General features: G+C 51.9%; 1 protein-coding gene across 1 annotated transcript in view; it reads left to right on the top strand.

The window, feature by feature from the left end:
• RCN3 (reticulocalbin 3) overlaps positions 1–6,635 on the top strand; it is a 29,464-nt gene that overhangs the window by 21,852 nt on the left and 977 nt on the right. The window lies entirely within an intron of this gene.

The following is a 6,635-nucleotide window of genomic DNA, read 5'->3' on the forward strand; positions in this document are numbered from 1 at the left end:
ATTACAGGCTTGAGCCACCAGTCGCAGGCTGGCTTTGCTGCTTTTCCAGACCATCCACACTGCAGCCCTCCTGGGTCGGGAGCTATTCCTTTAGGACTGAGTAACATCCTATGCTGCTAGATCCAGATGCAGACTCCATCAGCTGGACGGGCTTCTGGGTTGTTTCCTCACAAGGTGAATCGTGGCTGTTAGGGTCATTCATGCATTTGTTTGCCTCAACCTCCCCGAAAAAGCTGGTCATGTGCATCCACCACCACACCTGGCTAATTTTTACTTTTTGTATGGGGCTCACCATGCTGGCTAGGCTATTCAGAATTCATGACCGTGATCCCACCACCGCCCCCAAATTTGTGGGTACATATTTTGGTGGACCCATTTTCGCTTTCTTTTTTTTTGAGATGAGTCCGCCTCTGCTGCCCAGGCTTGGAGTGCAGGGCCGACCCCGCTCACTGCAAGCCTGCCCCAGGGTTCTGCCACCATTCTCTGCCTCAGCCTCCCGAGTAGCTCACCATGGTGGGCTCCCCACCACTACACCCAAGCATTTTAGACGGAGTCTCGCTTCTGTAGCTCCAGGCTAGAGGCAGGCCGGATTCAGCTCACTGCGGCTCCGGGCCTCCCGGGTTCACGCCATTCGCCTCCTCTAGCCTCCCAGTAGCTGACTCAGACGCCCACACCTCAGCCTGCTGCTTTTGAGATCTAGTCTGTCTCACGCCTGTGGCTGGAGGTAGTGGGAGTGGACCCTCGCTGCTCACTGTAAGCTCTGTTCTCCTGTTCACCATTCTCCTGCTCCCAGCCTCCCGGGTGAAGGGATCATGAGGGCGCCCACCACCTCGCTCTATTTTTTTCTATTTTAGTAGAGACGGGGTTTCACCATATTCCCCATCCCTTATCTTAGATCCTACTTCCACCTCACCCTCCCAGTGTTGGGATTACAGGAGCGTGAGCCACCAAGGCCTGGCCCCGCTAGTTTTTGCATTTAGTATATAGGAGCCACCCAGTCGCCAGGATGGTCTTGATCTCCTGACCTCGTGATCCACCCGCCTCTCGGCCTCCCAAGTGTTGGGATTACAGGCTTGAGCCACTACCGGGCCCCCAAGCATTTCTTGTATTTTTATAGATTGCCACCAGCCAGATAGTCTCACTGACTTGATCTCAATCTGCCTCAAGCCCCAAAGTGCTGGGATTATAGCTTGAGCCAATTTGCTCTCGGGCCTGTTTTCTTAGCTTTGAGTAGATAACCCAGAGGGGAATTGGGGAGTTGAATTTTGTTTATACATGTCTGACTTCGCTATCCAGGCTGGAATAAAGAGGTGACCTGCTGACCCTCCTGGGGCCTGCACCTGGCTTCAGTCTCCCATGCAGTTGGGATTCACAGGCACCACCCTGCCCAGCTAATTCTATCTTTTTTGTGAGATGGGGTCTTGCTACAGTGGCCAGTCACCACCTCCTGGGTTCAGCAATCTCCTGACTCCTGCCTCCCAGTGTTGGGACATGGAACCACCTTGTTTGGCTGATTTGCCTTGAGATTTCTGTTTCCAGCTCCAGGCTTGGAGTGCAGGTGTGGGATCTCGGCTTCACTGTTAACTCCCACCTCCCAGGCCCGCTTTATTCTCCTGCCTTCAGCCTCCCGAGTAGTTAGGGACTACAGGAGGGCCAGACATACCACCAGTTAATTTTGTATTTTGTAGACACTCTGGGTTACCATGCTGTGATGGTTCCATCTCTGACCTCAAGATCTGCCCCCCAGCCCTCCCAGCAGGGAATTACATGGAGCCACCGCCCACATGCACTGATTTTTTTTTTGAGACTGAGTTCTTCACCGGGCCGGAGTGCAGTGGCCTGATCTCAGCTCACTGCAAGCTCCGGGCCCGGTTTACTTACCCTCCTGCCTCAGCCTCCCAGGACCAGGCCGCCACCACCTCGCTGGGCTTTCTGTATTTTTTAGTAGAGACGGGGTTTCACCACAATGTGGATAGAGCCCGACCCTGACCTCAGGATCTTGGCCCGTCTGCTTCCCAAAGTGCCGGGATTACAGGCCACAGCCACCATGCCTCAGCCTCCAGCTTGATTTTTAAAAAGAGAGTGATTCATAATCCCAGCCGGGAGGCTGAGGCTGGTGGATCACTTGAGGTCAGGAGTTTGAGACCCAGCCCTGGCCAATGTGGTGAAACCCTTTTCTACTTAAAACATATGTACCACAGGCATTAGGAGCCCATTGTATCCCAGCACTTGGGAGGCCGGTGCGGTGACCGTGAGGTTGAAGATGGAGATCATCCCTGGCTAACACGGTGAAACCCCATCTCTAAACATGCAAAAAATAATAAAAAAAAAATGAATGGGCATGGTGGTGGCCTGTAGTCCCAGCCACTGGAGGCTGAGGCAGGAGAACAGAACCCCAGGAGGCTGGAGCTTGAGGAGTCGCAGATTCCACCACTGCACCCAGCCTGGGCCACAGATGCAGATCTCAATCCCAAAGTGCCAAGTTGTTCACATTTAGGCATGGTGGCTCATGCCTGTTATGCTTGAAAGATACCTTGAGGCCAGGATCTGGATCACCTGAGGTCAGGAGCTGAGACCATATACCCAACATGGCAAACCCCACTTCATGTGAAAAATATGGTATTGTTTATGTGGTGTATTGATACCAGGTCCCACTGAGCAGAAGGCAGGAGACTGGCTTGGAACTCAGGTGAGGTTGCAGTGAGCCAAAGATCTGCCACTGCACTCCAGTCTCCGGGCTTATTAGGGCAAGACTCCGCCCAAAACAAAACAGAAATGGAATGGCCAAGGAAATTCTCAAGCTCAAATTAAGGTGGAGCCAAGTTTCATCCTTAGCACTTTGGGAGGCCGAGACGCATGGATTTCCAGGTCAGGAGGTCGAGACCATCCTGGCTAACACGGTGAAACCCCGCTTCTACTAAAAATACAAAAACTGCCAAGCAGGTGGGCGCCAGTCCTAGAAGTTGGCTCGGGAGGCTGAGGTGGAGAATGGCGAAATTGGAGGCGGAGTTTGCAAATGGCTGATTCAGCCACAGTACTCAGCCTGGGCCACACAGAGCCGCAGACCGCCTCAAAGATCAGCCCTTTTGCATTTCCAACCTACAGCAAAATCCACCCTTTGGCGTGAACAGTTCTGGAATTCCTCACAAACCGAGTCATGTTAAATCCACCACACCAACCGAACTGTTCCTTCACACCCCACTCTAGAATCTCTTATCACTCACTTTGGAGTCAGTCAATTCTTTTCCTACCCTACAACCAAAGCTTTGTCTTGTTCATAGTTTCTCATTTTGCAGTGTCAGAATAAATCTTCCTGTTTTTATTTTGCCTGTTTTATAATTGCCTGTAGCCCAGGCTGGCTCTTGTGTGAAAGCCATTCAGCTCACTCTCTGCAGCCTCCTGCCTCCTAAATTCAAGGGATTCTCCACCTCAGCCTCCTTCCCAAGTAGCTGGGATTACAGGTTGCCCACCCACAACTAGCCAATTTTTGGCCGTAGTGGTATGATTCACCCATAACAAAGCCATTGAACTCCTGACCTGGGGGTGGATCCCACCCCGCTTTGGCCTCCCAAAGTGTTGGGATTACAGGCATGGTTTCATGCCTGTCATCTCCTGCCTTTTAAACATTTTTCCTTTTTTTGAGATGGAGTTTCGCTTGCTGGGTCTGTGGCTGGAGTGCAGTGGTGCTGATTCCCAGCTTACTGCAACCTCCGCCTCCCACTGGGGCACCTCCGCCCCAGCCTCCCAGCAGTCACAGCCCCAGCCACCACCCAGTTGTTGCATTTTTTAGTAGAGACAACTCACCCATGTTAATGGCCATCTAAATACCTTTAACTTGAAGTGATCCAACTGCACCAGCCTCCCAAAATGTTAATACAGATGTGCACTGTGCCCAGCCTATTTATTTATTTATTATTATTATTATTTTTTTTTTTGAGGACTTGAGTTCACCTGTGTCTCCCAGGCTGGCGGTACATCTCGGGGCTCACTGCCCTCGGTTTGCCATTCTCCTCTGCTCCTGCTAGCTTGGACGATGCAGGCCACACGCCCAGCTAGTTTTTTTGTATTTTAGTAGAGATGGGGTTCACCATGTTAGCCAGGATAGCCCCCACCTCCTGACCTTAGATCCAATTCACTGGCCTCCCAAAGTGCTGGGATTAGTCACCAGCCCGGCCTTTATTTATTATTTAATTTTTAATTTTATTTTGGAACAGAGTCTTGCTCTGTCGCCCAGGCTGGAGTGCAGTGGCGCGATCTCAGCTCACTGCAACCTCCACCTCCAGGTTCAAGCAATTCTCCTGCCTCAGCCTCCTGAGTAGCTGGAACTACAGGCATATGCCACGACGCCCGGCTAACTTTTTATATTTTCAGTAGAGATGGGGTTTCACCCTGTTAGCCAGGATGGTCTCAATCTCCTGATCTCGTGATCCGCCCACCTCAGCCTCCCAAAGTGTTGAGATTACAGGTGTGAGCCACTGCGCCTGGTTCATTTTTAAATCTTTACAAGTAACTACAATTTTCTGGAAGAGCTGTCTGTGAGCTTCTTGAAACTGGAGCCCTCGGCAGGCACGCCTGCCATCAGTGCCACGAAACCCAGGTCTTGCTCTAAACTTTAGACCACTGTCTAAGGAGACTCTGCTCAAAAAAGACAAGATTTGTCTCACTTCCCGTCTCTTCTGCTACAGCTGAAGCTGTGGTTCTGCTCTTGCTTCCTCTCCAAGTACTTCAGAACCTTAAGTGACAGAACAGGGCGAGGTGACTCAAGCCTGTAATCCCAGCACTTTGGGAGTCTGAGGCGGGTGGATCACTTGAGGTCAGGAGTTCAAGACCTGCCTGGCCAACATGGCGAAACTCCATCTCTACTAAAAATACAAAACAAACAAGCTGGGTGTGCTGGCAGCACCTGTAGCCCCAGCTACTCAGGAGGCTGCGGCAGGAGCCGAGATCATGCCAGTGCACTCCAGCCTGGGCAACAGAGCAAGGCTCCATCTTAAAAAAAAACAGATTGGAGCCAGGACTTTGACCTCCCCACCCTGCACTGCACAAAGTGTCTGTGAACACAGTGGTGTTTAGGTTCCTTTGGGAAAACACTGGTGCAAGATTAGAACCCTTCAGATTATTATTGGGGGCGAGGGTGATCTGTTCAACATGTGAACAAGATGGGGGGTCTTAGAGGGCTGCGAAAGCTGGAAGGACTCGGTTGGTTGAGAGGTCTTGGGAAAGAGGACAAGGATTAGATTAAGGATGTTGAAGGAAAGGGCATGACATGGAACTCTGGGTATGGGGGCATGGGGTGGGAGCTTGTGGAGGTGGAGAGGCCAGTGGTCTCTAGGGGAGGGAGGGCATGAAGGATGGGGGAAGGCCAGGACAAAGTCTGGGGGTCTCAGAGGCAACTGGCTCCTGGGGGAACCTGGTTTCTATCACTCCCTCAAGCACGTGTGACTTTGCTCAAGTTGTGCCTTCTTGATCTTGCCATTGCACTCTAGCCTGGGGAGTGGAAAAGTATTACTCACTGAACAGCATGGTGCGTGCACTGCGATCTTACTTTGGTTGAAACCTTATGTGTACTCTTACATAAAGACAAGGAAGGACAGAACCTAGGTGGCATCACTCTGTGAGGCAGGAATGCTGTCCTTCTTCGTTTTGCTGTTGTTATTGTTGTTTTTTGAGATGGAGTCTGTCGCCCAGGCTGGAGTGCAGTGGCGTGATCTCAGCTCACTGCAACCTCTGCCTTCCAGGTTCAAGCAATTCTCCTACCTCAGCCTCCCGAGTAGCTGGGAATACAGGCACCTGCCACCACGCCCAGCTAATTTTTGTATTTTTAGTGGAGACGGGGGTTTCACCATGTTGGCCAGGCTGGTCTCAAAACTCCTGACCTCGTGATCCACCCGCCTCAGCCTCCCAAAAAGTGCTGGGACTACAGGCCTGAGTCACTACACCTGGCCTGTCTTTATTATTTTAATCTTTGCTTGTCTCCATGCTGTTTTTCACACTGTCCTCAAGAGCTGCTTGTGACCTCGGGAGCTACATAAACACAAGGCCTTGCTGGGCAGCTCCCTACATTCCCAGTCAAGTCTGACGTCACCGGGCTGCTTCCTGGTCCCCGCTCTGCCCTGGCTCCCTCACTTTCCCCTGCACGCCCTCTGCTCCTTAAATCTGCAGAGTGCATTGCTGCTCCTGGGCCTTCGCACTCACGGTTTCCTCTTCCTTTCCCCGTCAGGCAGCCACAGGTGGGGCGTGGTGCTCCTGACCGACTTTCCTAGTCCGCCTTTCCTAGTCCGGGTGCTGCGCAGCACTTTCTCACAGAACTGCACTACCTTTGTGGGTCTAATCACACTGCAGCCCGGAAGACACGCTCCTGGGCATTTCCTGTTCTTCAAACCTGCCAAAACTCCGGGAACCCTAACAAAGAACTCGAGGAATTTCTTTTTCTTTTTTTTTTTTTTGAGACGGAGTTCCTTGTTTGCCGCCCAGGCTGGAGGTAGTGGCCGGATCTCGGCTCACTGCAAGCTCCGCCTCCCGGTTTACGCCATTCTCCTGCCTCAGCCTCCCCGAATAGCTGGACTACAGGCTCTCGCCACCTCGCCCGCCAGTTTTTGTATTTTTAGTAGAGATGGGGTTTCACCAGCAGCTTT

This window comes from Papio anubis, chromosome 20, assembly GCF_008728515.1.
Source record: "Papio anubis isolate 15944 chromosome 20, Panubis1.0, whole genome shotgun sequence".
Classification (NCBI taxonomy): Eukaryota; Metazoa; Chordata; class Mammalia; order Primates; family Cercopithecidae; genus Papio; species Papio anubis.